We start from the raw sequence: 24,125 nt of genomic DNA on the forward strand, positions 1-24,125 counted from the left end.
GTTGCCATCTTTCAACTTGAATATAACTTACTGCAACTTGCGCAAGGTACGTAAATAATGTGTTGTGCTCTTACTTATTACCGCGCATAAAGTAGCTTAGCAAGAATATTTATGTACAATATTGATTTTGATACTAGAACCACCGAAGATTAACCTATATCTATTCCTACCGAAGGGGTTAAAATAAAAAGAAGGAGAAAAAGAGAAAACAAATTTATAAAATTTATTATCTGCATATTTCAATAAAAATCAAAAAAATTCAGAAATTGTGATGTTTTAAAAATAAATAATAATTATTTAAAAAAATGTCAAACAAGTCATTTTGACCCCGTTGCTAGTTCAGTGTTAAGATTGGAGTTGTGTTTCGGCCTATCATTATTTAAACATAAAAAAATTTGGGATTTGTGGTCCCATTAAAATATTCAGAATTTTATATACATGGACGATTATACTAAATATGGAATATCATTTTCTGCAATTTTGGAGAGAGTGCCGTAAGACCCCTCGCCCAATGCTTCCCGTCGTCTACGTCACTGGACAAATCCGATATTCCAGTCACGCCCGCGAAAAACAAAACACGAGAGAGAGAATACGTTTCCCGCATATGCGTCTCGCCGTGTACTCGTTGGATTCATTTTGGCCGGGGACATTCCGCTGTCAGCGCGGCGTTATCGCGCATCGCCGGGCAGTAAAACGTTTCGGCCGTACGCCGATAAACCATGAATCCGCAATTTACAGGAAACGTGAGTGATTCGTTGGTGCGCCCGCACGTACCGCACGAGCTAGAAACGTATAAAACACGGGTGGACGTATAATAACGTGCTGGACGCCCGCGTTTACCCGCGTGTTTGTCGCATCGGCGCAAAAACGCGCCGCGACAATTAAAGGAAATTGCGAACCAAATACCTGTTCGTCGCAATTGACATCGCGAGCGCGTCCGTCTCGCGTCTGGATGACGCGGCCGGGCCCCGATGATTTTAAAGTGGCACAAGTTAATTTCACGGAGCCGAGGCCTCACGTCGGAATATATCGTGACAGTGCCTCGTATAAATGCATCGGCTCGTAACGTTAATATTTTTCTTTCTCCCTCTCCCCCCCCCCGTTGCCTCCCCCATCGCTTCTTTCGACACGGTCATTAAACACGACTGGGATGGAATAAAATTGCCGTCGTTTCGCTGATGACAGGCGATACGTCATTGTAACCGTTTCACAATGGGACATTACTCCTCGGGTACGGGACAATAGTTAAACTCTCCGCGTAAGTGTGCGCGTTATTATTCGCGCGTGCACATGTGTCCGAGGCTCGGCAATGACGCCGGTAGCGAGCCGCGAGAGGACTGGATCATTTTATTGTACACAGAGAGAGTATATTTCCTTCTGATCTGATTCAAAGTAGGTATCGAAAACAGCTGAATGATCCAGGCAGTCTAGACAGTCGGTCTAGACAAGTCGCCTTATTCAACATTTAATAACAAGTCATGCTAATTTTAATCACTATAGGTAGAAACGTGGGAGTGGTATGAACAAAAAAAACCCGCGAATTAGTTCATGATAGATCTTGCAGGTGCATAATTTTACGCGTGTAAGTGGCGAGGAGAATAAGCTATAATAACAAGTCGAAATGTCTCGATATACGCACCATTGGACCTGTATCGAATCGGATCCCATTTCTGCGAACGTGCAAGTGCAAACCGTCGTTTAAATACGGTCTCGCTTGCGTCATTCGTCGCGCCGCGGCGGCCGTTATAAAATGGCTATATGACGGGGCGTGAATATTCATTGAGTGTCATAACGCTCAGTGAACATCCGTCGCGCGTAATGGATAGTCAGTAATGACGCCTCGTTATGACAACGCGTTCGTGGTTGGTGTAGGTATTAGAATGCATGCCTCTGGCTGAATCCAGAGGCGGCCGCAGGAACTGACATTTCCGACTCCGGGAGCCGGCGTAAGGTAATAATTAATCGCTCGCGTTTCTAACTTTTGATTATATCCCATGATTCCGCTGACACTGCTCGAACTAATTACTTAACGAGCCCGCTTGATGTACAAGATATATCTAGGAACAGCCGCTGCAAGATGACAGTCGTATAAATCCTGACGCTTCTCGTTTCCTTAATTTAAAGCGTCACGTCGCGCAGAGTTCTCGAAGTCTCCGGGTAGAATATCGACATTCATTCCCCATCTCTCTCTCTCTCTCTCTCTCTCTCTCTCTCTCTCTCTCTCTCTCTCTCTCTCCCTCTCTCCCTCTCTCTCTCTCTCTCTCTCTCTCTCTCTCTCTCTCTCTCTCTCTTTCTCTCTTTCTCTTTCCACCGGGACAGAAATACACCTCGGGTTATATTAAATGCGCCTCATTATAAGTCACGATACGTGATCGATATATAATTTAAGTTGCCTACATTATGTGTTCAAAATGTTCAATTTATGTCATCTGACATCTCTCCTTAAGATAATTTGTAGCCACTTAGTAACGTTCCCTTCACAGATGACAGATACCTGAGTGACTTTCAATCCTATTTCAGTCTAAAAAATTCTAACCTCTGCTTTGCTTAAATAAATACAAGAGGCTTCATCGCAAAAAACAGAATTGGATAAGTATTGAAAGTTCGATTGCTCGATCTTTTATAAAACAGAAAACTGCAAGACGGAATTTTTCCAAGACATTTATTTCCCTCGAGAAAGAAAAAAAATCAACGAGAGACGCACGTATCGCGACGGCCAAGGAAATCCGTGCTACGCCAATGTGCGACACGCCACGACCAAAAACCATAAAGGACTTATCGCCCGATCCAAGCGTAATCACTTTCCCGGCGGGGTTGGAAGTCGCGTACGCCGCGCGGAGAGAGTTTTGAGGAGGGAGGGTTGACCGGCGAAGTAAATCAAACTAGAATTACCGCCTGCTTAGCATACGGACCTAAAGTCTCCCAGGAACAAGCGGCGACGAGGGTTGGAAGAAGAGAGAGACAGAGGGGGAGGAGGGCGAGCCGACGACGGCCGTGGAAGGCAACCAGAAATAATATCGCCATGAATACAAGAGTGAGCGCCATTACACGTAATTGTGATCTATAGGTGTCATATATTATAGCGTCGACGACGTATAAAGGGCGTTCAGGTTCGCACGCGTAAATCCCTGTCCTCCCTGGGTCCCCCTTCGCTCTTCTTCCTGCCGCCTCTCACGTCACCATTTTCCATTGCTGTCCCTATTGCGGTGTCTGCTCGTCCCTCAACCGTTGAGTCGTTTCTCGAGTCCCGCTGCTCGAATCATCCCCCCGGTGAAATATTTATGAGCATAATCAGCCCATATACAATAAAGTAACCTCCTACCCTTTTCGTGGGGGGTTCACCTCACCCCCGTATACGACGCTACGTAAGTCTACTTCGTCTACGTCGCGAGCGTGATATCATCTTCGAACGCGGGGGTCTGCGAATAAATCGGTCGACACGCACGTCATTCCGCAAATCTTCCTCCAATATCAATCTACGTTTCCCGTATAACGCGTTACGTCTCCCGCGACTAAATTCCCGAAATAAACGTCAGCGGGAACAATCGCGTGGATCGCGTAGTATCTCTCGACGTTCGCGTCGTAAGAGTATATTTGTTTCGTTAACGCGTCTTAGGGAGCGTCGGGAAAACGAAATCAATCATTTCCCTGACGTGCCGCTTCGCGTCTTCGACCGTGCCCCTGGGCGATATTTTGACAGGTTGAAAATAGCGCGACGACGACGTCGAAAACTGAACGATGTATACTGCGACGGGCGCTCTTCTGGTTCCCGTTCCGTTCCGTTCCGTTCTCCCCTTTCGCAAAGCTGAGGACGATATTACGCATCGCGGTGATGTATCGTCCCCGCTGTTCGAGGCGCGTCACGGTACGTTACGCTCGGACCGCTCGCCGCGAATAAAATCATTGTTGGTAAGTGATTAATGACTGTGTTATAAGAGACCGACCGAGCGCAGTTCCTCGCCATAAACTTCGCGACACTTTCGCGCTGTTCACGTGACCGATAACATTTCCGAAGACGGGGGTGGCGTTTGTTCCTGCTTCGTCGCACCCGGATACGTTGGAGCGTGGACGTGAATAAAAGCTATTCCGGGAAAGAAAAGATTGATGCGCGAGGAAATTTTCTGATAATTAAAACCCTTGCTTACGTCATTTTTTATCCTTGTATTTGAAACGGATGATTGACAATTGAATTCTTTCTTTCTCTCTCTGTTTCTTTCTTTTTCAATACCGAATAATTCATTTCATTAAAATCTAATTATTAGGTAGCCAAGGTCCTGACCTAATGGCTTGATGTTCTTTAAATTTGATTGTACAGCCTTGGCCAAAATTATTAGACACCCGATATCGTAATCATTACTGTACTAAATTTAATACCAAATACCAAGAAAGATTTCTATATGGTTTAAAAGTTATTTACTAGAATGTTTATTATTATAAACAAGTTATGTATTTATTTTTTATTTCTTTTAAAAATAAATGTTACTTTAAAAGAACTTTATTTTAATAGGGTGCCTAATAATTTTGGCCAAGGCTGTATATCATCATATCGGTCCCGTTTCACTTATTGATTAAAATCAAACCTTTCCCGAGTTACTTTCGCTTAAAGGCTTAAATAAAAAGACGCGCCGTGAAGATATATGTATACAGAAATTTTTTGACGGATGGTTTTCGAGATTTGGAGAACTGTCGTCGGAATGGCTGCGTGCAAAAAACCGGTCCCCGATTTTACATAACGTTTCCAGCTGTTTGAAACGTATGTCGGTCAATAAATCAAATTATTCGTTCACTTTAGTTTCGCTTTCGACAAAAACGAAAAATTATCGATGTACCCCGAGATGGTTCGCGAGCGGCAAACACACCGGGAGTTATGGATGATTCCGGTCGCGCGCGGAGGGAGAGGGGGGGGGAGAGAAACGGCATTAATGATTGAATCGTAGAAGGCTCGCTGATCGTATCTCAGCAACGGCGACTCCAATCTACACAATTTATCAACGGGGTACCGGAGCTCTCACCCCGTGCTTCTTTCAGATTGATGTTACTATAACAACACGTCAGTTATTCATTGTGCGCCCGGCAGTGCATTAATCAAGCCCTCGCTCTGACATCAAATACAAATGATATTTTATAGCGTCGTAAATCTTCGCCGACTGTCACCGTTCGTGGGCGTTTGCTACGAACGCGTCTCTTGGGAGCCGCCCACCCCGGCCCCCCTCTCCCCCGGCCGGTCCCCCACTTGCCTCCTGACTACGGTCCTTCTTGCCCTCCGCGCCATGCCCTCTTTCCGACGTCCCGGGGTTTAGCTGTCTGACTCCTGCCTTATCCTGGCAGCTCTATTTAGCCTACTGATTCGTCTTTTCGACCCGCCCGAAGGAACGGGAAGACGCGCGCTCCCGGTTTCGCATTATTAATCTGTTTTTCAGTTTGATAAGCGTTATCGCGTGTTCTTCTCGGGAGACAAAGGAGGAAAGACAAAGGCTCCGGCAATCTTTGTAAACCGCGTGTACTTTTACAAGCTGCGTAGATTGAAGGAATTTCATGGCACATCGATTAGTACAAACTAATAATAAGTTCTTGAATTAGGATTAATCAATTTCAGTTAAAGTCCTCTTTCCTCATTTATTTCTCTTCTTCATAATCAGGATTACAATGCAGAAAGAAATGAACAAGTAACGTGTTACCTATAGGACAATTAGATTTCCCAATAAAATTGGATTCCATCGTTACAAATCGAAGTTTTTTTAAAAGAAGTAAATAAAATTAACTTTATATATATTACGATTCAAAAGTTTGAAAACACTGTAATCCTTCTAATAAAAAAAAAAAAAAAAAAAAAAAAAAAAAAAAAAAAAACTGCTAATATGTCTAAAGAAAAACGTCATATATGAGAAACTTTATGTGTGTTTATTGTGTGTTTTAACAATTGAACACAGTATTATTTGATTCTAATCATTTTCCAAGGAAAAATTTGTATTTAAAGAATTTTATTGGCACCACTGTTGTTTTTCTTAAGAAGAAGGTAGTGCTTCCAAACTTTTGAACCGTAGTGTACATATATAATTTTTGTTATCCTACTCCATCTATAAAAAAACGTATATGGATTTTATTTTTATTGTTGTTATTTGTATTCTCTTTAAATTAGATTATATCTCGTTTCTACTTTTTCTCAAAGGTTTATAAAACTTTCACTTGCAATAAACGTATGGATGTATGACTATCCGCAATGTGTTAAACTTGAGTCCCTGATGGGTTTGCCAAGCCGAAATAACTGCGGATCAATAATTTCTGCGGGATTCTGTATTAAATTTTTTTTATTGAAAAAAGATCAGCCCTTATATAGAGCAAGCTTATTGGGCTAAGGATTAAAGATATACAATGAGTTGTAGGAAAATAATGCACGGATTCTGTATTAAAGTTTCTTGAATGTAAGTCTGCTGCCATCTGTATTACTGTACGAGAAACCTGTGCTTGGTTGCCGATAAATTAAATTCTGGGACAATAGAATTTTATCTTAATTGTTTATAAGAGTAAATTTATTATTTATTTTTAATAGAAAAGAAAGAGAGAAATATATATTAATGATAAAACATGGATTACTTACATATCACATTATATCATGTAACGTATCATATATCATACTTAAAAGTTCAAATAAACACGTTCAACATTAATCTACACAGTCTATTATACTCTATTTAATTGAAATGTTCTTTGTAATTATCGTCATTTTTTTTAATTATTTAATGTTGCATACTATTTATATCTAAAATTTATAATTCGCGTTTCAAATGGCACGGTAACATAGTATATGACTGTAAAAAAAATGGTAGAAAAAATAACGATAACAACGCGTCCGTGATTACTTTGATAACTCACCGTGAAGCAATAGGTCGGCAAAAGAGAACGGGCGAATGATAAGCCGGGGCATTAATTGCCCGTGCACATTCGACCGTGTGTACACGGTGTAATAACGCGATCTTTGTCAATTGACTGCGCATTTCGGAGTCGCTGAGCGAAATTAACCGCGAGCAAGTCAACCAGTCGGAGAGACGGGGAGCACCTGGCTCCAACATCAAATGGATACGCGACCGGAGTGAGGAGTGCGAAGGGGGGGAGGGGAAGGTTGGACCCGCTTGCTTTCGGTGGGGGAGACGTTGCCCCCCAGGCCACGTCCATCACGTCAGCCGGGGTAATAAGTTTGAAATCCACATCAAGCGATTAATAATGCTCCGGCGAATCGCAAAAAGGTGCTGCATTGCCTCGGTGAGAGAGAAGTTATTAAGCTCTGGCCCGAGGGCCCACGAGGTTGGCGGCCATGTTTGCTGTCAGTAACAACTCTCCCTGCTTTGCAGCATTTTGCCGGCGGTACGGCGGGCGCCTTTCGCAAATAATAATTCTGCAGTTTGCCCCCTGCTCCTTTCCATTCTCCCTTCCACTCCCCCCTCTCTCTCTCTCTCTCTCCCTCCCTCTTTCCCTCCTTTGGTTCCCCTCGTGCCAACTCTTGCACGGTTCGCTAGAGATCGGCCACCGTTGGAGGCCTGGTCAATTAATTTATCGATGAAACGTTATATCGAGAATTTATTTTCAACCGCGTTTGCCGCGACCGCCGTCGGCTCTCGGCGAGTCGGCGAGTCGCGCGGATTACGGGTGTGCCCGGTTTAACGATTATGTCTCGGGTACTTAGTGTCCGGTAAGTTGCCGGTTTATTGCCAGAAGTTGCGGCGACCCATCCACTTCCTGGGGGGGGGGGACCATCGCGCAGCGCGGACCATTCCATAAGAATACGCCGTAAGAATACGACAGATAAAAGCGCGAAATATTCTTATAAATTAAACGGCGCGGCGTAACCGCCCATAACACGTGACAAACTAATCGGGTCATTTCGCGAGACAATTCGAATAATGCGGCGTATAAATTATTATTTTAATTAGCTACCGACAGAAACGTCTCAATAATTCCGATGGCAAATGCGCGCCGGTGCGTATCATCGTTTTCGTTTCGTATACGATTTCAGCGAGCCGTTCAGCGAAATAAATCACAGAACTGACGCTAACGAACGCGCGCGCGCTAGGAGGGATCACGTGGTTCCATTCACGTAAAGCGTTTGCCGATAATGACGAAGATATGGTCGGAAGATTTATTAGCGGCCGACGGGTATGCGCGCGGGCGGACGCGGGCGCGGACGCGCGTGTATATAGAAACGAGTGGAAAGCTCGTTAGTCAGGTTTGAGTTAGGTAGTCGATATGGACGTCAGGCGCAATTCGTTTCGTTGCCTAATTATAAAGCCCGAAGCCCTCGGGGGGGCTTCGGCGCCGTTTCAACTCGCGAAAAAGGAGCCGAGCCGAGCTCCGCGAGGGTCCCCCGCGCGGATTTTATAAATTACCCAGGTGGGCACACGGCGACGTAGCGCGGCGTAAAAAATTAAATTTGCCCAATAGTTTCCCGTTGCGGCCGAACGTTATTGTTATTAATGCCCGGTATTAATTAAACGGCTCTGCCAGGCGGAGAGAATCGATATATCTCTCGTTGCGGGATTGTAATTCTCATTCATTAGGATATTTTTCGCGTAATAATGATTCGTACATGTCTTTTACACGCCGAACTACAATAAATATGTTACTCCGTTCATTTCTACGCATTCTTTCAGTTTCTGCGTATAGTGACATTTAATTACCACTTGTCTGAAAGTAGTAAAATTTTAGCGAGAAATATATGTATATAGATACGGCCTTTATAGCGTTCTTTTTTTTCCCTTGACACATATTTATTTATGCAACCATATACTGCTAGGCATTCTTAATGACTGCCATATATTATTCAAGCTGACTAACTGTTGATGACAACATGACGCGTAAAAAATATCATTTGTTAGGTAGTAGTTGTCGCTGCCACCATTATTATTATAAGTGTTCCCGCCTTAATTAGCCGTACTCCAGGATGTGAAAAAATTTTACAACGAGAATAGCGAAAAGTTCTACATGGTCGCCTTACGTTAATCCCCCGCGCGTTACGACGCGTATTATTAATTCGCATCGCGTTCGTATGATAATGGGAATCTGCGCGATAAGTCGGTAACACGCGACCTGCAATAAACAAAGTTCTTGCGAGGCGGCGATAAAAGGAGGCGGTTGTAAACGTGTGATGGTTGTTCGATCTCGGCATCGACGTTCGCGTATAAAAGGCGTGTGTATCGGCTTCGCGCCGATCAGCCGCGCCGATTATCGCGCGGCGATTTCGCGGATATCGGGTACGCGTACGCGGCAAACGATTCCGCGACTTAAAAACCTCGCCGGTGATTTTCTTCCCCTTCGCGGCTCGATCGGCGAATGATTTACGAGCGTATAATTTATCCCGCACGTTATACCGCGTCGATCGCATGGCGCATACGCGGGACTATGAAATTCTCTGCGCACGGTAAACATATGGTAATCAGGCGATTTGACTCATCAAGGCTTGGCCGCGTAAATGGCACGGATGTCCTCCGTAATTTATGTGATGCGCACGGCGCGTAAGTGCGACCGGTGCGGCGGTGAACAAGCGAGAGCTCACCTCGACGGACGCACTATCATTAAATTCAATGCGAGCACGAGTTGCGTATCTCTGAGTTGCCTGTCTCTGCGTGAACGTGTGTACTGGATGCTCCAGACTAATAATCGCTTCTCCGATTACAGATTACAGGCAATCAAAAAGTGGAGACATTCTTAAACTTTTAGGACAAACTTGCGGATAAAAAATAAAAGTTCGTCTTTTTGTTGAAGCCACTTTAATTTTCGACAGAACGTAATTTAAGATTGGGAATCAACTGCGAAAGGAATATGCTGAGAGTCAATGTTTTCCCTGCAAGGAAGATAATTCGAGTATACTTGAAAAAACCTCGCTTTGCGATATAATGATACGTTATTTTCCGCCGCCGTGAATTAGATTGATCTATTACACGATTTAATAATCTCGTGTTCGATATCTCATTATCATTAATTGATGTAGTTACTGACAATTAATGCTTCTGCAAATCAGCACGAAACACGGATGAAAACGGTTATAATTTTATAAGGGGGCTTAAAGACATTTGTTAGCCGGGAGAATATTCTTCGTGAGATTTTTCCACAGATAATTCCTGAGGGATGACGAGGGTGTATTATCTGCGGTTCGCAACGTATCAGGCCTATTAAAATGGGGGAACCCCGCAGCGAGAGAGGGCAACCATCGCGTCAGCAATGAATATATTATGAATGTAAACTTGTCATTAGTCATGTTAATAAAGCAATTATTTTTATTGATAGCCGGTAATATCATAAATTAACCTCATGTGCGAGATAATTGGAGCCTTATAAATATGTAAGGACCCAGGAAACTGGTAGCATTAATATTTAACGTTATGCTAATAAGTATAATATTAAACGACGTCGAATGTCTTTCTGAACGATAATTTATCGCTATTCGTTTAATATCGTCATATTAAATTCTTGGTAATGTTATGTAGGCGCAATATGTTTTAATTGGATTGCGGATTCAAGTATTAAAATCATTAAATAGAAAAAACAAGGCCAATAAACGAGCATTAAAAGATGTTTAAAAACATATAATTAATAGGTATATATACAAAGTACTTAATCAACAATAAACTGAAACACACAAATAAAAATGAGCGATCTAATCAACATAGCGACGACACAATACAGAACAAAAAATTTATAGTCATTCCGTTTATAAAAAACATATCGAACAAAGCGGCTCATTTACTCAACAGCGAGGAGCATATGATAGGATACAGAGTTCTCAATAATCTTGGTAGATTCGTTAAAGCACAGAAAGATAAAAATCCTGGAACTTCGAATAATAATGTAATATATAAAATTTCGTGTAAAGATTGCAGTGCTTCGTACGTAGAACAAACAAAGCGACAATTAAAAACCAGATTAAATGAACATAAGAGCAACATCAGGGCGGACCCGTCGAGACATTCTGTGATTTCCGAACATACCACAAAATTCAATCACACTTTCGATTGGGATAGTACATCGATACTCGATTCCGAACCTAATTTTCATAAGAGACTCATTTCTCTGAGATGCTACATATTAAAGAACAAAAAAACGGGATCAACTCGAATACGGACACAGAATTTCTTGACGACTCATATTTTAGTATACTTGACGAGTTAGCCAATCACAAGTTTTAAAGAATGTTCGGTTACATTGTTGTTTGTTTATAACTCTGCTCGTCTCGACAATCCGCACAGTCATCTGACATCCGCGAAACGAGAAAGAGCACTACATAGCACATTTTACGTCTTGACGAATACATGTAAGTTTCAACGGTTTTATACTTGCGACAATCACCTCAGTTATATACACGATCTTTACAGATAAAACCTTTTTATATTCTGACCACACATTCTGATAACAATTATGGACGGACCCGATTTATTCTCGCCTCCGAACGAAGAATCAATTACGTAATTTTCGCTGACTACATTTTATCTTTGACTTTGACTTCGTAGATGTATCGACATAGACTCACAGTATGTATTCGTTAGATTATCGAATGGTGATGTGGCTCGATAGGCTTAAGTATTTTATAATGTTATTGTAACACGACGAATTTTACATGTTAATTAATTACCACGGCTGAAGAAGACTCAGTGAAGTCGAAACGTTCCGTTCATTGTATATATACCTATTAATTATATGTTTTTAAACATCTTTTAATGCTCGTTTATTGGCCTTGTTTTTTCTATTTAATTTTTAATTTATACGAGCGTAGTTACTTTTTATTTATTTATTAAAATCATGTTAGCGAAATTAAGCCTAACGTATATTATTATACAAGTTCTATTAGATATTACGTTTAATATTATAATTCAGTAATATAGCTTTATATAGTTTAGTAATAAATAATACTCAACGTGTAATATGCGTTATATTTTAAATATTAAAGTTTTATATTTTTGAAATTAACGAATAATATTGGAGGAAACTCTCACTTTGCATTTATTAGCAAGTAAAAGCTTCGTATAAAAATGTTATACAGATAAATTTATAGCATGATATAATAATACATTTTTACTATGGGTTTATTTGTCGATAAATGCTCATTTCAAAGAAATTGCGAATAAATTATATTTAGTGTAGGTACATCTACCATCTGTTGGCAAAATGGAATACTTGAGTAGGTATCTGTTGATCATTCGGAAATATCTTTACATAAATATCGTGAAAATATGTAGAAAATAAATTTTAAGATTATTACCAATTTTTTCTTAAAGCACATGACCTATTTGTTGTGTGAAATATGTAGCAAATACCGAACTAAGATGGCTATACATATTCGTCTTTTACCAACGCTTGAACTCTTTATGCGAGTATTCGGTGTATTCAGTACGTATATGATATTGTACCAACGGTAGATACGAAACCAGTTTAACTCCGAAAAAGCGAAATTTTAAACGAATAATCGGCTATCGGTCCGATAGTAAACTTATTATATATCACTAGAAGATATTTTTAATTTAATAAAATTCTGCATGACACAATATGTAATCTCATAAATAAATTTATTTATGCATTAAAAATAAATTGTTAAAATATAAATGAAAAATTGCATTTTATATTGCAATACGTGGCAGTTGAAGCCACGAATATCACAATGTTATACCTATGATGATCGAAAACGATTATCGATCTTGTTTTGTTCCATCCTGTACAATGTACATGCGGTTTTTCATGAGAAATGCAAACAATATGTCTATACATATATTTTTAATTTGTAAAATTGAAAAAAATAATTGAAAAAAGAATAAACATTGTGTTGATCTTTTTATTTTGAAAAAAGTGATATTGTTTGCTTTCCAAGCAGTGTCGTAGACGGATCATCTTTTTCTGATAGATGTATATCAGTTTGTTACGTCAACGGACTTCTAAACGAGATATTGTACGCTATCGGCGAAATATTATGAGTATTTTATCGCACTATACTTCCGGTAAATTGTCTTAAAGTGGTTTCATTGCCACTAAAAGGGCATATATGCAGTAAGTAAATATTTAACTCCATTTCTGTGTAAAATTGGAAACATTTATCCGCAAGTGTAACACGAGAGTGTAATACGAGAGTGTGTACGAATAATTCCGAGATAGTATTATTTGGCACGTTGATGATCAGTCGTATCTCTCAGAATATCATGATGTAATAGTATATTGTGCACCAAGGGGCGAAAGACGAGTGTGAAGTTTGCCACCCGAGCCTTCGGCTCGGGCGGCAAATCACACGAGTCTGAAAAAACTTTCGACCCGAGATGCACACGATATTTTTCACAACACCTCTTTACGGAAATGTTCGACTTTTGAATGCCTGTAGAGTGTATGAGTTTGATGTTCCATTCATATAGTTTATACGCGCGTGCGTAGTTAAATAAAAAGAGAAAAAGTGAGTGATGTGGGGTCCAGAGACGAAGCCCTGGTGGGGCCCAGGAGTAAAGCCCTCGGTGGGGTCCAGGGACAAAGCCCCTGGTGAGGTCCAGGGGGGAAGCCCCTGGGGGGATGGGGGGCGAAGCCCCCCACATAAAAAAAATAAAAATAAAATATAATAAAAAAATAAATATATAAATAATTTTAATTTTAAAATGACAATAAAAGTTCCAAAAAATGTAAAAAATATAATTTTTAGAATATAAATATATCATTAGACTCGTGAAAATGTCAATAAATTAATAGACGGCGATACGAGTCAAGCGCGATACGTGGTGCGCAAATAGAGAATTAATAGTTACAGAAGTAACGAATTAAAATGTATACACGTATATGTACATATGCCAAGCGTAGAAAACCTTCTTTTCCGGCAGCGATGTGGTAATACGATGTAAGGATACGAAATCTCTCTCCAGATAAACATGAAGCAATTGACTCATATATATACCTAATTTACCTAAAGAGAAATCTTCCTCTTGACCAATAAGTCTATCGACCTAATTTACCTACTAGATCGATCAAAATACGCGCGCGATATCGAAACTGGCGATACCTGCGCCGCCAGCGTCGAAAAAGTGAAAGTGACATTTCTCTGTTATATATATGTTATATTGAGATGAAAGCGGTCAACGTAGAAGAAAGTATCTTAAAAATAAATTTTCACATTTGGACTTTGCGTCGCAATATCTCCTCTCGTAGGGCACGTAGCGAAATATTATAAGAGAAACCTCTCCCTAATTCGACCCCAAGCTATCGATCAAGCCTACTTAGAACTTGATCCGTTCACTCGTTATCGAGATCTCAACATCTCGAGTACTCGCAACCCGTCGCGTCGCGTAAAAGAGTCACGGTCGGTCTCGATCCGCGTGTACTTGGCGCAAGACACTACCGTGTCTCTTGATATTCCAACTTAATAAACTGCGTGCCGATTATTTGTCGGACTTGAAACACAGCTATCGTTGGAACATTAATACCCTTTCCTCCCCGGAAGATTAAATCTACACAATTTAATTATTTAAAAAACTGTAAAGAAATTATTGCAAAAAATATTAATGTTCCAACGATAGCTGTGTTTCAAGTCCGACAAATAATCGGCGCGCAGTTTATTAAGTTGAAATATATGTATATACATATATACATTTTAATTCGTTACTTCTGTAACTATTAATTCTCTATTTGCGCATCACGTACCGCGCTTGACTCGTATCGCCGTTTATTAAAATTTTTAGAATATAATTAAAGAATATAATTTTTACAAAGAATAAGCATTAATTAGTGAATTTAATATTTACACTTCAATTTTGGAATTGAAAGATTGGATTATTTCCTCTATTTTGTATTTTAGATGTTGATTCAGATGTATTTTCAGTCATGATACAGCCAGCAAGCGACACAAGTCGACACAAACGTCGTTTTATCATTCTTTTTTGGCAATGAGTAACAAAGGCAAAACGACACTTGTGTCGACTTGTTACTTGCTGGAAAGCTTTTTATATATGTTTTAAGATTTGCCCGTTACTTTACTTTCGTCCCGCTAAACAGGGACGAAAGTGATCACTTTCCGCCCTAGGGAGGAAAGTGACCACTTTCGTCCTTGGCGGGAGGAAAGTAACAACTTTCCTCCTTGGCGTGAAATTGGCCACTTTCGTCCCTCTCTACAGGCATGGAAAGTCGAACTTTCCGTGGAGGTGTGTGAAAATAATTTTGTTGCATCATCAAAGTAATTATGTAGGACACTCAAATTGATTGCTAAAATATTAAAATTTTTTACAGCTTTATCATCAATAATCATCATACTTCAGCGACCTATTATAATTATTTTGATGGTGCAACAAAATTATTTTCAGATTTGTACTTATCTAGCTAAATTTTAGATTACTTCAGCAAAACCGTTCTTTCCGTGTAAAGATATACGTTATGAAAAGTACGCGGGGATCTATAGGATAAGATACATAGAAAAACTACTTAAATTTATTAATTATATGCATACGTAACGATATTAAAAGAACATAAAACATAACTCATGTACGAAGTGCTTGTATATCGATTTATTTGCAGATATCCCAATACATACTTAAAAAGCGCAATTTACAAGAGAAGCGTATGCACGAGAGCGCGATTCTCGAATAGAAATACAGCAGAGATTTTGGCTAGTTGTTTTAACGATCGATGAATGATATACAGCCACGGATCGCGGAAATAGCGCATCGTTATTTCTCATCAACAAGAAAAATTAAAAGTATGAAAGAGAGCGCTACCGTTAACGATCAGCATGGATAAAACCGCGCGCCATTCTCAATTATTATCAATTGCATATCCGCGACGAGAGGTACCTTCTCACCGGATTGTCGAATAAACGTTGCTATTTCATTTATTTCATCCGCCCGTTAGAGAAAGTTATACGGTCCATTCTAGTAATTACTACGGATACGCCATTATGTAAGGGCGAAAGAAGGGGATCGGACAGGATGGAGGGGGGGGCGGGTGTACAGCGCGCATTTCAATTTGTCGCACAATTTTCTAGAGATGGATGGGTATAGGGTGATCCGCTCCCGTTCCACACGAGCGAGATTACAGCCGCGCGTAAGATTTAATCGCGTGTTCGCTGTTAATGCCCCACGCTTACGCTTTATCGAATTTCGACAGGGTCGAGCTTTGCGGGGAAAGAAGATCTCTCGCGCAACGAGTATTGAATATTGAATTACGCGTGCGGGTTTAATCGTGTCACATTACAATAGATCTCGCGCAATATGTAAAATGAGAAATTGGTTGTGAATATAATGCTGGCTCAAATCAAGGAATCCATATACTAACAGGATTAAAAATTGCACCGAAAGAAATATGGTTAATTAAAGCCTAAATGTTAATGACACGGGCCTTTCCGCGATGTGCATCTGGCTCAGAGACCTCGTCGTTGATTAAACATTATTTAAAAACATTGAACGTTTTTACTATGTGTTGCTATTTCTAAATAATTCCACGCAATTAAGTTTTGATTAAATTCGATAATTAAAATCGCCCGTTGTAAAAACAGTCGCGGGGCATTTAATTGTTGTAAATAAAACAAATAAATGAATAAAATTGTTCGAATACATTGTATAGTTGAGCGTTTGTACCCCTTTAATTTCTGATTAATATATCACGACTGCGGCACACAGCTACTTTCTATAAGACCGGCTTGAGGAAACGGCAAATGCAATAGACAATAGAGATTTTCGCAGCTTATTTTCAGAGAAATATTTTGTGGCCGACATCCCCGCGCGGAAACTGCGGTGCGCTGCATTTTCCCCTATTCGAGACTGAAAGCTCTGTCAAATGTCCTCAACGATTCAAACAGACAGGAGCTACGAAGTAACAAATCAGAAATACGAGGATATAGAGAAGACTTTCCATGTCACTCGCTGTATATTCGGTACGAGTAGCCGTACGCGCGTGTGCTCTGCGGTCTATAAAGTATAATATATATTGTTCTGAGATCCCACCGACGCGATATAGTAAAAGTAAAATGTAACGAAACCCTTTTTTAGGAATTTTTTTCAACTTACACAGAAAAAAGAAGAAGTGTCAAATCAACACTGATATACTTATATATATATACGCAAGAATACCTATATAATCTCTTTATAAAAATTTCAACTTTATTTTTCTTAATTGAACTATATAAAATTTCGTTTAATTATATAAATGACTTTATTCAAGCAAGTTTCCTTTTCAAGATTATACTATACTCTTGCGTATTACAAAAAATAAGTGTGTTCCGACGTGCGTTTAATGTGTGTGGAAATAAAGCATAACACACTTTGTCACGTGTACTGAGCGACTTCTGTGTTGATACTATAACACACTTATTCGTTCTGTAACGCACCTAAGCGTGTAGTTTCAACACATAGTTAGAAGGTGTACACACTTTCTCGAAGCAATATCAGCAACACGTTAATTCAAACACACATAAAGCGTGTTGAATCAATACGCGAAATACTATTTTACACATATTCTACGATGCAACACACGTTGATAATAATACACGAGCAAAAATAACACGAAAAAAAGCAACACAGTTTAAGCGTGTTAAGGAAGTTGATGGTATCAGATCATTCGATAGATGGCATCCGATGAGATCCGTTTCTCAAATTTAAAATATGACGAACGATGGTATAAGAATAATGACAGAACTGCACATTGCACAACTTGTATATAAGTTGTTTCATGGCGTCCACTTTTATAATAAAGCGTGGCACACTTTTGAATTTTAATGTGACGTTAATGTAACTTTATTTTAATTAATGATATCTTTATTTTTTAAGATTGCACAAACACAAGTGTGTTACTTTTACACATTTCAAGTGCATTATTCATTGTAGACTTCTTACACGTTTTATCGTGTGTAAATTAAAAACACACCTGAAGTGAATTTAATTTACACACGAATAAAGTGTGTAAAAAGTGTCTACAATGAATAACGCACTTAAAATGTGTAAAAATGACACATTTGTTTTTGCAGTGATATATACAAGTGTATCAGTGTTAATTTGACATTTCTTCTTTTTCTGTGTATAAATATTAGCAAAATTGGATTACACAATATATGTGACTATATTAGAAATAAATTAGACTAAATGTATAAACTAAATGCCTTTTTATCTTATTAAAAGGATGCAATTTTAGAGGTAACATTCGGTTAGTTCTATTTATTCAGCTGTACAATCTTTAACAGAATTTCCAGCAAAAATGTCATTGTACTTCCCTAATGCTTTTAACGATTACTTTATTTGATTTGTTACGTAACATTTTTCTTATCCCTTGCGTTCGCATAATTTTCCCATCAAAAATGTTCTGGCTAAAGTACGTATATCCAATTATAACTTTGTTGATATTATTAACTGTCTGGCTTTATTCTTCTTTTATCTTGGCATCGCAAATCTCTCGCATATAAGCTCACGCGTTAGCGGGGGATAGATCGCCCGGTATCTGTCTTCATCTGGCACCAGAATACGTCCGAGATAATTCTTAATGTTACGGAATTAACTACCTTCTTTTCTTTCCGTCTAAATTGTCCTAAAACGTCGCGCAATGGGCGTTACATTGAAATCACCTTTACACCTTCCTTTCTCTCTCGTCGTTTCATTTTTATGCCAGCTTGTTCTGATCCGTGCGGCGCGGTACGACAGTATCAGCGGTTGCGTGAGAAATTGAACGGACGCATTCTCGCTCGATTTCCCATTATTACTTTTACATGCACGACGGACGTGAGGTAAGACGGGCCGGTAAAAAGAGCCTGTCGAAAGCCGAAAGCATTTTCCCCCGACGTCTTACGCCTCGAAAAGTTTCCCATCTGTATTTGTCCCGCTATAAATCGCCGACGGTTGCCGCAGCTGTATCTCGATCACGTTTTGCCTTTGAGTAATGTCTTATCGACGTATTCCGGTCGCATGAGAAAGAGAGAAAGAGGAGGGAAACGGAGCAGGAATCAATTGTGATCATAAACCTGGACATGCAAGTAGACGTTCTGCACGATTCGCTAAAATAAAGCTTTCATGATGTATCTAATAAAAGTCGCATGCACGGAAGCAATTGCGCGCATCATGGAGAGGTATTGTTCACTCCGCGTCTCTATACAATTTGATCCGTGTTTTATTCGTTTAAGATGAAAAACGCCAATATATTCATAAGGTGAGGATTAGGCAGCTATATATTTAGAGCGATAAGAGTACGGGCTAATTGACGATTTCCGTAAGAAGTAGTAAGAACATCTCGTTATTTATTAGTTTTGAAGTTTTTATAACGTTAAGTCAAGTTTCGAAAGAATCGTGATAATCATGTAGGACAAATGTGGAGTACACATGTGTTTGTCGAAATATAGAAATAAGACGTTAAGTTACAAGAGATTTGAATAACATCAAATTGGTAGCATATACTTCTTTGTAACATTATTGATTTATGTTTTTTATTAAAAAATTGTCTTGCTAAGTTGCAAATTGCATTTGGATTGTAAAATAATACAAAGTGTATAAAATTATATTATTATATTCTACACATTATTTTGGATATATCCTTTAAGTAAAAATGATTTTTTATATAATATAGTAAAATTTCTTTTCAAATTTTTTCCGTAGTTTGAAAAATATCTTAAAAATTTATCATAAAAAACATGATGAAATAAAATTAATCTCTTTAAAATTTGATTAAATAATTAAACCGCTAGTATTAGTATCAACGCTTAACACTTCACGCTAACTAATGTCAAAGTGATGCATTTTCTCTCTGGTCCTTTTCTCTCTGTTTGTTGGATTAGTAGTGATTGAAACCATTGTAGAAACAGTATGACTTAATAAAGCCGAGCATTCATGAGTAAATATATAGAGTTATCCGTCGTAAATCTAAATGAACCGTTACCTCGCGCGATGTTGCCCAAACTTGCGAAAATCGAAATACCTCGAACTCTCGGTGCGCGCATCTTATCCCGAAAGTCGCTGACGCGGTCCCTCATTCGCGATAGAGTTGAGCTGTCGGGCGTCTTCTCTACGCGCCGGGGAACGAAGGTGTATTCCCATTCGAGCTGCTTGGGACGAGTCCATGCTCCGGCTTGCCTCTATCTGTTGAGATTTCCTGAGCTACGTGATCGGGATGCGGATGGCGCGCTGTTCGTGAGAAACGCCGAGACATATTCTGACGCGAGTTCGCGCGCGTACTCTTGCGATCTGGGACGGGCATCTCGCAAAATTGTATGAAGCGAGAAGATCGTTTCGATACTGGTATAACCGATCGAAGTGATTCCCTTTACGCCATTCGCAGGAAATAGCGTTATTTTCAGGAGAAAGACAGCACTTTTTTTTAGTAAATCAGAAGGAATCGTGGTAATCATGTAGGACAAATGTCGAGCACACGTGTGTTTGTCAAATATAGAACATAGAAAAAAAAGAAGACAATAAGTAAACAGAGATTTGAATAACATCAAATTGTTTACACACTTTTATCATTATTGATTTATACGCTCTTCATAAAAAAATTGTTAAATTGTAAATTGTATTTGGATGTAAAATGATACAAAATGTACAAGATAATATTCTCTTGCAACATAAATGTTATTTAAATATAAAGCAAATATTCGAAATAATATTTTACATAATTTTGGATATTTCCTTTAAATTTAAGTAAAAATAACTTTTTTACGGTAAAGTTTCTTTACAAATTTTCTTCGTAGTTTGTAGAAAACGGTTCTCTTAACTTTGCAACTGTTGAGGTAGTTATATATAATTTAATTATAGCTGCAACGGATTCTCTCTCTCTAGTTTGTCGTTAGGTCAGAAGTGGCCTGTAATTAATTCGGGCATCCTCGCAACCAAAAGCTGCAAGACGCGTTTGTGAGCAACTTGCGGACCTGCTACCGCTAGTTTTTCACGAGCTCGAAAAAGTATTACATTTTTTTTCACTTTATTACATTTTACGGTATTGATATTGCACATTTGTTTTTGCATTCTACAATGCGCAATAATATAAATTAATATCCTCGGAAATTCAAATAAGGAATTTACGAATAATGCAATAAAATAGACTACATTAAAATATAATATTTGAGTTTATGAAATTGAAATAAATTTTAATGACGTTTCGACGATATAAAAGAAGCTGAACAAAAATTTATGTATTTCTATGCAAATGCGAAATTTTATCCTATATATATCTTTTCTACTATCGGCTACCTTTTATTAATTCCGTTATCTGTGATACTTTTCGCGTTATCATGATCATTCTTCGCAACGAGGACCAAACGGTTGCAGCCGCAAACGAGAGGCCGAAGAAAAAAACCAATATTGTGCCGATGGCAGTAAATTTGCTAAATATTTATCGCGACTGTGCGCACAATGCGCGCATGACTACTCACGTATTTCGATCAAAAATTCATGAAGTACGGCACAGTATATTTGCTTTTACAATTCGAATGTTGAAACAGTGAACGTATTTAGCGTAATTTTTTATTCAAAGAGAAGTTCAAGTAGCAATTTCCGTAAATGAATCTTTCTTAAAAGGATAAATTCAAGAAGGAAATTCATTTTTAACATAGAGACCGTATCCCTATAGATATTGCGTTGAAAATTAACGGCAACGATTATTTTCTCTCTCTCTCTCTCTCTCTCTCTCTCTCTCTCTCTCTCTCTCTCTCTCCCGGACGGTTGTAACGAAGGGTTGTTCCGATAAACTAACAAAAGGGCGGGCTAGCGCGGTGGATTCTCGGATGAAGTAAAGGCGTAGAGCGACACGAGTAGGGCAGGGTTATGGATACGGGGTTACGGCATTACTATCCTGATAATGGAGTGGCGGTCAATGTGTGTGGGGCGATAGATCGCGCCGTGGAGACGGCGCGCCGTAACGCGCGGGAGCCGAGCAAGCTCCCGAGGGAACCGCTCACCCTCTCCCACCCCTCTTTCGCCTGCCAGTTTCAGACCACGTATAGCGAACGTCGTCGTTTCACCTCCCTGTCTTTCTCACGGTTGTATTCGATCCCCTTTCTGCATTTCCGCCCTCTCTCTCTCTCTCTCTCTCTCTCTCTCTCTTTTCCTTTCCCTCCCCCTTACACTCTCTTTCTCGCCCGTCGATTTCTATCGGCCGGGGTAGACGTTTCCGCGTCGAATGCGCGTTCTTGACGTAACGTAGGGTCGCTACCGCTCTCGCAAAAGCTGTCGCTGGGAAACTGCAGCGCGCCTGGACGAAAGTGTTTTCCAAAGTCGATGATACTCGTCACGTTTTTCCGTAGATAGATATATAAACGCGCGCCTGTCGGGGAAACTCAGGATCGTCGGATCGCGGGCACCTATGGAAAAGTTCCACAAATATCATCGCCCTACGATTTATTGGTCGAGAACACTACGCGTCTTTATTATTTATTTCGCTGATAAGGTTTGTATCGCCTGAGATACATCGCAAACGTGTGTACAGGATGTTCCAGATCAGATCAATAAAAAAACTTTTTTGTTTCAAATTTAATCTCTACTTTTATTATATAAAAGGGAAAAGTTTGTATTGTTGTTCGGAGTAATCTTAGAAACTATTTGACCGATTTTAAAAGTATTGTATATGAAGTAGGGGTAGAATTTCCAGGGGAGTGCTATAGGCTGTATAGTTTTTTGTTACCGATATTCTGGAAACTGGTTTTTCTAATTTCTTCAATTTTTCGGGAAATAATTGACGGAATCTCAAAGAATTATATATGAAACAGGGATAGAATTTTCCGGGGAGTGATATGAAGTGTATAATTTTTCGCTACCAATCTTTTTGGAAGCCGGTATGAGAAATTTTTCCAATTTTTCGGGAACTAATTGACCGAATCGCAAAGAATTGTATATGAAGTAGGGGTAGAATTTTACGAGAAGCGCCATGATGTGTACAGTTTTTGTTACCGATCTTTTTGGAAACCGGTTTTTTTAATTTTTCCAATTTTTCGGGAAATAATTGATTAAATTTCAAAGAATTATACATGAAGTAGGGGTAGAATTTCCCGGGGAGTGCTATAAAATGTACTATTTTTTGTTACCGATCTTTTTGGAAACCGGTTCCAAATGACCGAATTTCAAAGAATTGTACATAAAGTAGGGGTTGAATTTCCCGGGGAGTGCTATAAAGTATATAATTTTTCGTTACTGATTTCTTTGGAAACTGGTATCAGAAGTTTGACGAATTTTTCGGGAGATAATTGATCGAATTTTAAAGAATTGTATATAAAAACAGGGATAGAATTTCTCGGGAAGTGCTATAAACTGTATAGTTTTTTGTTACCGATCTTTTTGGGAACCGGTATCTTTTTGGAAATCGGTTACGAAATTTTCCAGAAAAGGGGAGAGAGAGAGGGAGGGGGAGAAGGAAAGAGAGAGAGAGAAAGGGAGAAAAGGAGAGGAAGAGAGAAAGGGAGAAAGGGAGAAAGGGAGAGAAAGAGAGGGAGAGGAAGAGAGAGAGAGAGAGAGAGAGAGAGGGAGAGAGAGAGAGAGAGAGAGAGAGGGAGAGAGAGAGAGAGAGAAAGAGAGGGGGAGAGAGAGGGACTATTTGCGTGTCTTATTACATATGTTCTCCGGGGCGAAGCCGGGTAACCAGCTAGTTTCCTATAAGACCCTAAAGTTTCTGCTTTTTTGTTGTTGTTTTAAAATAAGTCGTTTTATTTCGACCCAACTGGCCAATTGATACAAGGATTGCACGACGTTTCGACCGAATTCCTTGTATCAATTGGCCAGTTAAGTCGAAATAAAACGATTTATTTTGAATTATTTGCTGGCGACGGAAATTGTTTTGTTTGTTGTTGTTTTAAGCTCATTTTCTTTTGAACGCCTCATCAGAATTAAATAAAATTGATGTAAATTTTAGTTTGTTATTTAATTACCTATCAGATTTATTTTGTTCCTTTTTTCAAATGACTAAAGGATAATTTTAGTTATTTTTAAAAATTATAAAAAAAAACGTGATTTTACGAAGTTTATTAGCTATAACTTTTTAATGAGGCGTTTCCGGACCTATGTTTATAAAAACTTTTTTTTTTCAAATTCAATTTCCTATACACTCAATAAAAAAAATGGTCTTGCAACTACAACAAAAATTTTCTAGGTGCGAAAGTTTAACTAAGGTAGATAAATGATTAGCAAATACTGTGATATCACATATTTTTTACAATTAGTGACAGA

At 39.2% G+C, this 24,125-nt stretch overlaps 1 protein-coding gene across 2 annotated transcripts in view; it reads left to right on the top strand.

The window, feature by feature from the left end:
- Positions 1 to 1,818: 1,818 nt before the first annotated feature.
- The window catches only part of LOC143907461 (uncharacterized), a 34,840-nt gene continuing 12,533 nt past the window's right edge, over positions 1,819 to 24,125 (top strand). The window contains exon 1 of one of the 2 annotated variants that reach the window (XR_013259855.1): positions 1,819 to 1,951. The gene's annotated coding sequence lies outside the window, so the exon portion shown is untranslated. The remainder of the gene's footprint in view (positions 1,952 to 24,125) is intronic. The other variant, XR_013259856.1, reaches the window with a different exon arrangement.

Source organism: Temnothorax americanus, unplaced genomic scaffold (assembly GCF_048541705.1).
Source record: "Temnothorax americanus isolate GAGA-0224 unplaced genomic scaffold, ASM4854170v1 Scaffold81, whole genome shotgun sequence".
Taxonomy (NCBI): Eukaryota; Metazoa; Arthropoda; class Insecta; order Hymenoptera; family Formicidae; genus Temnothorax; species Temnothorax americanus.